Source organism: Lotus japonicus, chromosome 6, assembly GCF_012489685.1.
Source record: "Lotus japonicus ecotype B-129 chromosome 6, LjGifu_v1.2".
Lineage (NCBI taxonomy): Eukaryota > Viridiplantae > Streptophyta > Magnoliopsida > Fabales > Fabaceae > Lotus > Lotus japonicus.
The window spans coordinates 12176633-12186632 of record NC_080046.1 but is presented as its reverse complement, the minus strand read 5'-3'; positions in this window follow the sequence as shown (position 1 = coordinate 12186632).

Here is a 10000-nt window from a genome sequence, read left to right as displayed (position 1 = left end):
GAAATATGAGAATGAAAATTAGAAAATTTAACATCTACGGCAGATTCTGTGCCCCAAATCATTTATACTTATGAAACTAAGCGGGCGGACCCCTCTCCAATGGAACAAAGGGGATCCGTAGGGCGGACTCACTCACATACTGGATAGGTGGCTCGGAATTCTAGTGCTAGTTCTGTTCCCTCGGGGAAGAGAAAGCACGAATCTATTACAATCTTAGTAGAGAACAGAGGAGGAATAAAAACGTTGGTTCTTCGTTCCGTCCTTGACCTATGATATGATCAATGGCTTAATCCATCCACTGGACCACCTGGAATTCTTAATTAAACCTTTACCCTTGAGATTGAAAAAGGAAATTTGATTTTCTTATGAAATCTTCTTTTCTTAGCTTAGATTAAGATATCATCAGACCGGTAAGTTCAATCAAATTAATAAGGAAAGAATTTATTTTGTGATTCCTTCTTTCCGCTCTTCGCTTAGCTACACCGGCTTACAGATGCCCATATCCTTCATGGATCTAGGAGTTCATACGAATAATGGCTAGCGGGATTCCGCATTCAATCGGAGTTGCCTTAGTTGGTTTCCGGCACTCAAGACTCTATATAGTAGTTTATGCCCTTATTTGGCTTCAAGAAGCATTATAATCCCTTCTTTAACTTACAGGGCAATCAAGGAATAGAAGCTACCATCCTAGGGAGAGGATCTATTATATCTCTATCTCTACCCAGCTCCTTGTCTAGCAGCCAAGAACAAGAGAGCTGCTTAACTCAGGTTTAAGAATGATTTAGGGTCAGATGAGAAAACCAACCCTAGGAGAGAGGCTCAATAAGTTAATCGGAGGTCCCACCATTTACTTGACTCTTAGAACCTTTGTTGATTTTGGGCAACGGGGATCCACTTCCAGGACAGGAAAGGGCGATCCATCTATTTACTTTACCCTAGTTCACGAGAAAGAGTCCTAGGGATAGACCCCTTTGTTTTGCACCGAGAAGAAATCAAGAGAATCGTCTAAAGAATCGTATGATACTAGATGAAGAGGTACCCCGGAAAGCAGGGATAGAGGAGGGACAGGCCTGCCATTAGAAGAAACCAAAGGCAATTAGTTCATCTTTGAATAGGTAGCCCGGTTAACCAGACAACCTGAGGGACTTCCTGCCATACAGGAAAGGAAAGACCTGGGGCCAGTACTCCCCAACTTGGGAACTCCGCTTATAGCGAAGGGGGGGAGCAGCTTTTTATGCGACACTACTCTGGCGAAGAGTGAACCGAGACTCTTTTTATTGAGATTTCCCTCGGGTTTCTGCTTAATTACTAGCGTCCACCTTTTTCATCCCGATCTCTCTTTCCGGGATTGCCTATCGATGACCAACAAACAGGATCCGGAGGAGAAACCAAGGCCTTCCCACAAAAGGAGTGGAGGGCAGGCAAAGAAAACTACCTTGACGAGCTACTAGTAAAAGGAATTAATCTCGGGTATCTTCCACAAATGGAGGATGAGCAGAAGGAGCTGCAAGCCCTTTTTCTTTATTCTTTCGAGCGATGACCTCAAATGATCAATACCGCAAAAGAAAAGGACCAAAGTCCCCTATTTAGTGGCAGCCGGGCGGAGCTCGTCGGGACTAAGGGCACGGACTTCGAGCAATCCTTTGTTAGAAGGGGAGAACGGAGGTTTCATTATCGAGAAGCTAATCCGGCTTGTAGTTTGAGGGAGAGACCCGGCTGGTGGGGGTCTCTTACCCATAGACTTGACTCTCACAAAGGCGGAAAGGAGGACTTCTTTGATAATCGAAATTTTTTAGACCGGGAAATTAAAGAGAAAAGAAGACCGTCCCATCTTGCGAGATCTCTCCATGATAAAGAAATCAGTTGAGACTGAGTAGGAGTACAACACCCTTACTGACGATACACCAAATGGTGAAAAAGTTCCTCAGAAGATCCCCTGCAGCAGTTAGACTGGCTTGGTACTGCTACTGTCACTCCACTGATTAAAAAGGGTTTCCTTCGGCCTGCCGCCGATTTAGAGTTTATACTTATAGCATACCGTCTCGATGGTTCCCCTCTTTACCAATCAGTACATTCCCCTATCTCTAAAGGGCTGCTTTAGCTCCTCAATTCGAGAATGGAAGACTCGTACCTGTTGCTGACTGGGAGTTTCCTATTGTTGCCTATTACTTGAATGGCACCCCTCTATTAGATTAGAGGGCAGACTAAAGATGAATCAGGGGTGGGACATCCGCGATTGTGACGACTGTGTTTGGGGCAGATTAACAGAGGCAGAACCAAAAAGAAGAAGAAGAAGTCTTTATGTTGGTTTTGAAAATCAAAATAACTTAAATAAGTGAAGATCTGGTTGATTCCATTCTAGAGTCACTAAGGGAAATGACTCTCGATTGAGATCATGCCACCTTTTTTCTATCCTCTTTCTGATAGCTAAAGTAGCTTTCTTATCTTATGAGATTTCTATTGCTTCAACGGCTACTTCACTTCTCTATATGCAATTACTTGGCGTAACTGAACTCAACTAAGCTTGCATCTTACTATAGGGTTTTCTAGAACCTAAGACTCTTAGATAGAGAGTTTCAAACCAAATGTGCAATTCCCCTCCCCCGACAATCCGAGTGGGGAACTAAACCAGCAGCGCTACGAAGACTTTCAACAGAACGAGACCTGCCCCTATCCTATATAGATAGTAAATCAAAATAAAATATAGAGTTAGCCGGACTTCCCTTTCCCTTACAAAGGGGTCATAAAATACCTAGACTGGAGCACACTGACTTAAAGAAATATTTATGTCCTCTCAAAAGCAATACGTTGGCCTCTTTATACTTTTTTCCTACTCTAAACCCTAAACCCTAAACCCTAAACCCTAAACACCCACATTTAGTTGAGCTCTACGAACTTGCATCACATTCGGTGGAGGAATATCATGAGCTTAAACTTATGGTGGTACAAAAAGACACTTTTTGTCATTAGAGAGGAATTTTTCCACTCAAAAGCTACATGTTGGCATCATTCTCCTTTGGTTCTTTTGTACTTATTTCTTTACAAATCTGCATTTATAGTAAGTTTTAAAATCGATGTTATTAATCCATTGTATGTGATATAATTTCGTAGAGCTCAATTAAAACTTACTACAAATGCAGATTTGTAAAGAAATAAGCCCTAAACCCTAAACACCCACATTTAGTTGAGCTCTACGAACTTGCATCACATTCGGTGGAGGAATATCATGAGTTTAAACTTATGGTGGTACAAAAAGACAAATTTTGTCATTAGATAGGAATTTTTCCACTCAAAAGCTACATGTTGGCCTCATTCTCCTTTGGTTCTTTTGTACTTATTTCTTTACAAATCTGCATTTGTAGTAAGTTTTAATTGAGCTCTACGAAATTATATCACATACAATGGATTAATAACATCGATTTTAAATTTATGTCCTCTCAAAAGCTATTTGTTTGCCTCTTTACCCATTTGTCTTACCCTAAACCCTAAGCCCTAAAACCTAAACCCTAAACACCCAAATTTAGTTGAGCTCTACGAACTTGCATCACATTCGGTAAAGGAATATCATGACCTTAAACTTAAGGTAGTACTAAAAGAAACTTTTTGTCATTAGAGAGTAATTTCTCCACTCAAAAGTTATATGTTGGCCTCATTCTCCTTTGGTGCAAATGTACTTATTTCGTTACAATTCTCCATTTGTTGTAAGTTTTAGTTGAGTTGTACGAACTCATATTACATACAATGAATTAATAATATCTATTTTATATTTATGTCCTCTCAAAAGCACGTTGGCCTCTTTATACTTTTTTCCTACTCTAAACCCTAAACCTTAAACCCTAAACACCCACATTTAGTTGAGCTCTACGAACTTGCATCACATTCGGTGGAGGAATATCATGAGCTTAAACTTATGGTGGTACAAAAAGACAAATTTTGTCATTAGATAGGAATTTTTCCACTCAAAAGCTACATGTTGGCCTCATTCTCCTTTGGTTCTTTTGTACTTATTTCTTTACAAATCTGCATTTGTAGTAAGTTTTAATTGAGCTCTACGAAATTATATCACATACAATGGATTAATAACATCGATTTTAAATTTATTTCCTCTCAAAACCTATTTGTTTTCCTCTTTACCCATTTGTCTTACCCTAAACCCTAAACCCTAAAACCTAAACCCTAAACACCCAAATTTAGTTGAGCTCTACGAACTTGCATCACATTCAATAAAGGAATATCATGACCTTAAACTTAAGGTAGTACAAAAAGAAACTTTTTGTCATTAGAGAGTAATTTCTCCACTCAAAAGTTATATGTTGGCCTCATTCTCCTTTGGTGCAAATGTACTTATTTCGTTACAATTCTCCATTTGTTGTAAGTTTTAGTTGAGTTGTACGAACTCATATTACATACAATGAATTAATATTATCTATTTTATATTTATGTCCTCTCAAAAGCTATACGTTGGCCTCTTTATACTTTTTTCCTACTCTAAACCCTAAACCTTAAACCCTAAACACCCACATTTAGTTGAGCTCTACGAACTTGCATCACATTCGGTGGAGGAATATCATGAGCTTAAACTTATGGTGGTACAAAAAGACACTTTTTGTCATTAGAGAGGAATTTTTCCACTCAAAAGCTACATGTTGGCCTCATTCTCCTTTGGTTCTTTTGTACTTATTTCTTTACAAATCTGCATTTGTAGTAAGTTTTAATTGAGCTCTACGAAATTATATCACATACAATGGATTAATAACATCGATATTAAATTTATGTCCTCTCAAAAGCTATTTGTTTGCCTCTTTACCCATTTGTCTTACCCTAAACCCTAAACCCTAAAACCTAAACCCTAAACACCCAAATTTAGTTGAGCTCTACGAACTTGCATCACATTCGGTAAAGGAATATCATGACCTTAAACTTAAGGTAGTACAAAAAGAAACTTTTTGTCATTAGAGAGTAATTTCTCCACTCAAAAGTTATATGTTGGCCTCATTCTCCTTTGGTGCAAATGTACTTATTTCGTTACAATTCTCCATTTGTTGTAAGTTTTAGTTGAGTTGTACGAACTCATATTACATACAATGAATTAATAATATCTATTTTATATTTATGTCCTCTCAAAAGCTATACGTTGGCCTCTTTATACTTTTTTCCTACTCTAAACCCTAAACCTTAAACCCTAAACACCCACATTTAGTTGAGCTCTACGAACTTGCATCACATTCGGTGGAGGAATATCATGAGCTTAAACTTATGGTGGTACAAAAAGACAAATTTTGTCATTAGATAGGAATTTTTCCACTCAAAAGCTACATGTTGGCCTCATTCTCCTTTGGTTCTTTTGTACTTATTTCTTTACAAATCTGCATTTGTAGTAAGTTTTAATTGAGCTCTACGAAATTATATCACATACAATGGATTAATAACATCGATATTAAATTTATGTCCTCTCAAAAGCTATTTGTTTGCCTCTTTGCCCATTTGTCTTACCCTAAACCCTAAACCCTAAAATCTAAACCCTAAACACCCATATTTAGGTTAGCTCTACGAACTTGCATCACATTCGGTAAAGGAATATCATGAGCTTAAACTTATGGTAGTAGAAAAAGACACTTTTTGTCATTAGAGAGTAATTTCTCCACTCAATGGTTATATGTTGGCCTCATTCTCCTTTGGTGCAAATGTACTTATTTCTTTACAATTCTCCATTTGTTGTAAGTTTTAGTTGAGTTCTACGAACTCATATCACATACAATGAATTAATAACATCTATTTTATATTTATGTCCTCTCAAAAGCTATACGTTGGCCTCTTTATACTTTTTTCGTACTCTAAACCCTAAACCCTAAACACCCACATTTAGTTGAGCTCTACGAACTTGCATCACATTCGGTGGAGGAATATCATGAGCTTAAACTTATGGTGGTACAAAAAGACAAATTTTGTCATTAGATAGGAATTTTTCCACTCAAAAGCTACATGTTGGCCTCATTCTCCTTTGGTTCTTTTGTACTTATTTCTTTACAAATCTGCATTTGTAGTAAGTTTTAATTGAGCTCTACGAAATTATATCACATACAATGGATTAATAACATCGATTTTAAATTTATGTCCTCTCAAAAGCTATTTGTTTGCCTCTTTACCCATTTGTCTTACCCTAAACCCTAAACCCTAAAACCTAAACCCTAAACACCCAAATTTAGTTGAGCTCTACGAACTTGCATCACATTCGGTAAAGGAATATCATGACCTTAAACTTAAGGTAGTACTAAAAGAAACTTTTTGTCATTAGAGAGTAATTTCTCCACTCAAAAGTTATATGTTGGCCTCATTCTCCTTTGGTGCAAATGTACTTATTTCGTTACAATTCTCCATTTGTTGTAAGTTTTAGTTGAGTTGTACGAACTCATATTACATACAATGAATTAATAATATCTATTTTATATTTATGTCCTCTCAAAAGCACGTTGGCCTCTTTATACTTTTTTCCTACTCTAAACCCTAAACCTTAAACCCTAAACACCCACATTTAGTTGAGCTCTACGAACTTGCATCACATTCGGTGGAGGAATATCATGAGCTTAAACTTATGGTGGTACAAAAAGACAAATTTTGTCATTAGATAGGAATTTTTCCACTCAAAAGCTACATGTTGGCCTCATTCTCCTTTGGTTCTTTTGTACTTATTTCTTTACAAATCTGCATTTGTAGTAAGTTTTAATTGAGCTCTACGAAATTATATCACATACAATGGATTAATAACATCGATTTTAAATTTATTTCCTCTCAAAACCTATTTGTTTGCCTCTTTACCCATTTGTCTTACCCTAAACCCTAAACCCTAAAACCTAAACCCTAAACACCCAAATTTAGTTGAGCTCTACGAACTTGCATCACATTCAATAAAGGAATATCATGACCTTAAACTTAAGGTAGTACAAAAAGAAACTTTTTGTCATTAGAGAGTAATTTCTCCACTCAAAAGTTATATGTTGGCCTCATTCTCCTTTGGTGCAAATGTACTTATTTCGTTACAATTCTCCATTTGTTGTAAGTTTTAGTTGAGTTGTACGAACTCATATTACATACAATGAATTAATAATATCTATTTTATATTTATGTCCTCTCAAAAGCTATACGTTGGCCTCTTTATACTTTTTTCCTACTCTAAACCCTAAACCTTAAACCCTAAACACCCACATTTAGTTGAGCTCTACGAACTTGCATCACATTCGGTGGAGGAATATCATGAGCTTAAACTTATGGTGGTACAAAAAGACACTTTTTGTCATTAGAGAGGAATTTTTCCACTCAAAAGCTACATGTTGGCCTCATTCTCCTTTGGTTCTTTTGTACTTATTTCTTTACAAATCTGCATTTGTAGTAAGTTTTAATTGAGCTCTACGAAATTATATCACATACAATGGATTAATAACATCGATTTTAAATTTATGTCCTCTCAAAAGCTATTTGTTTGCCTCTTTACCCATTTGTCTTACCCTAAACCCTAAACCCTAAAACCTAAACCCTAAACACCCAAATTTAGTTGAGCTCTACGAACTTGCATCACATTCGGTAAAGGAATATCTTGACCTTAAACTTAAGGTAGTACAAAAAGAAACTTTTTGTCATTAGAGAGTAATTTCTCCACTCAAAAGTTATATGTTGGCCTCATTCTCCTTTGGTGCAAATGTACTTATTTCGTTACAATTCTCCATTTGTTGTAAGTTTTAGTTGAGTTGTACGAACTCATATTACATACAATGAATTAATAATATCTATTTTATATTTATGTCCTCTCAAAAGCTATACGTTGGCCTCTTTATACTTTTTTCCTACTCTAAACCCTAAACACCCACATTTAGTTGAGCTCTACGAACTTGCATCACATTCGGTGGAGGAATATCATGAGCTTAAACTTATGGTGGTACAAAAAGACAAATTTTGTCATTAGATAGGAATTTTTCCACTCAAAAGCTACATGTTGGCCTCATTCTCCTTTGGTTCTTTTGTACTTATTTCTTTACAAATCTGCATTTGTAGTAAGTTTTAATTGAGCTCTACGAAATTATATCACATACAATGGATTAATAACATCGATATTAAATTTATGTCCTCTCAAAAGCTATTTGTTTGCCTCTTTGCCCATTTGTCTTACCCTAAACCCTAAACCCTAAAATCTAAACCCTAAACACCCATATTTAGGTTAGCTCTACGAACTTGCATCACATTCGGTAAAGGAATATCATGAGCTTAAACTTATGGTAGTAGAAAAAGACACTTTTTGTCATTAGAGAGTAATTTCTCCACTCAATGGTTATATGTTGGCCTCATTCTCCTTTGGTGCAAATGTACTTATTTCTTTACAATTCTCCATTTGTTGTAAGTTTTAGTTGAGTTCTACGAACTCATATCACATACAATGAATTAATAACATCTATTTTATATTTATGTCCTCTCAAAAGCTATACGTTGGCCTCTTTATACTTTTTTCGTACTCTAAACCCTAAACCCTAAACACCCACATTTAGTTGAGCTCTACGAACTTGCATCACATTCGGTGGAGGAATATCATGAGCTTAAACTTATGGTGGTACAAAAAGACAAATTTTGTCATTAGATAGGAATTTTTCCACTCAAAAGCTACATGTTGGCCTCATTCTCCTTTGGTTCTTTTGTACTTATTTCTTTACAAATCTGCATTTGTAGTAAGTTTTAATTGAGCTCTACGAAATTATATCACATACAATGGATTAATAACATCGATTTTAAATTTATGTCCTCTCAAAAGCTATTTGTTTGCCTCTTTACCCATTTGTCTTACCCTAAACCCTAAACCCTAAAACCTAAACCCTTAACACCCAAATTTAGTTGAGCTCTACGAACTTGCATCACATTCGGTAAAGGAATATCATGACCTTAAACTTAAGGTAGTACAAAAAGAAACTTTTTGTCATTAGAGAGTAATTTCTCCACTCAAAAGTTATATGTTGGCCTCATTCTCCTTTGGTGCAAATGTACTTATTTCGTTACAATTCTCCATTTGTTGTAAGTTTTAGTTGAGTTGTACGAACTCATATTACATACAATGAATTAATAATATCTATTTTATATTTATGTCCTCTCAAAAGATATACGTTGGCCTCTTTATACTTTTTTCCTACTCTACACCCTAAACCTTAAACCCTAAACACCCACATTTAGTTGAGCTCTACGAACTTGCATCACATTCGGTGGAGGAATATCATGAGCTTAAACTTATGGTGGTACAAAAAGACAAATTTTGTCATTAGATAGGAATTTTTCCACTCAAAAGCTACATGTTGGCCTCATTCTCCTTTGGTTCTTTTGTACTTATTTCTTTACAAATCTGCATTTGTAGTAAGTTTTAATTGAGCTCTACGAAATTATATCACATAAAATGGATTAATAACATCGATATTAAATTTATGTCCTCTCAAAAGCTATTTGTTTGCCTCTTTGCCCATTTGTCTTACCCTAAACCCTAAACCCTAAAATCTAAACCCTAAACACCCATATTTAGGTTAGCTCTACGAACTTGCATCACATTCGGTAAAGGAATATCATGAGCTTAAACTTATGGTAGTAAAAAAAGACACTTTTTGTCATTAGAGAGTAATTTCTCCACTCAAAGGTTATATGTTGGCCTCATTCTCCTTTGGTGCAAATGTACTTATTTCTTTACAATTCTCCATTTGTTGTAAGTTTTAGTTGAGTTGTACGAACTCATATTACATACAATGAATTAATAATATCTATTTTATATTTATGTCCTCTCAAAAGATATACGTTGGCCTCTTTATACTTTTTTCCTACTCTAAACCCTAAACCTTAAACCCTAAACACCCACATTTAGTTGAGCTCTACGAACTTGCATCACATTCGGTGGAGGAATATCATGAGCTTAAACTTATGGTGGTACAAAAAGACAAATTTTGTCATTAGATAGGAATTTTCCACTCAAAAGCTACATGTT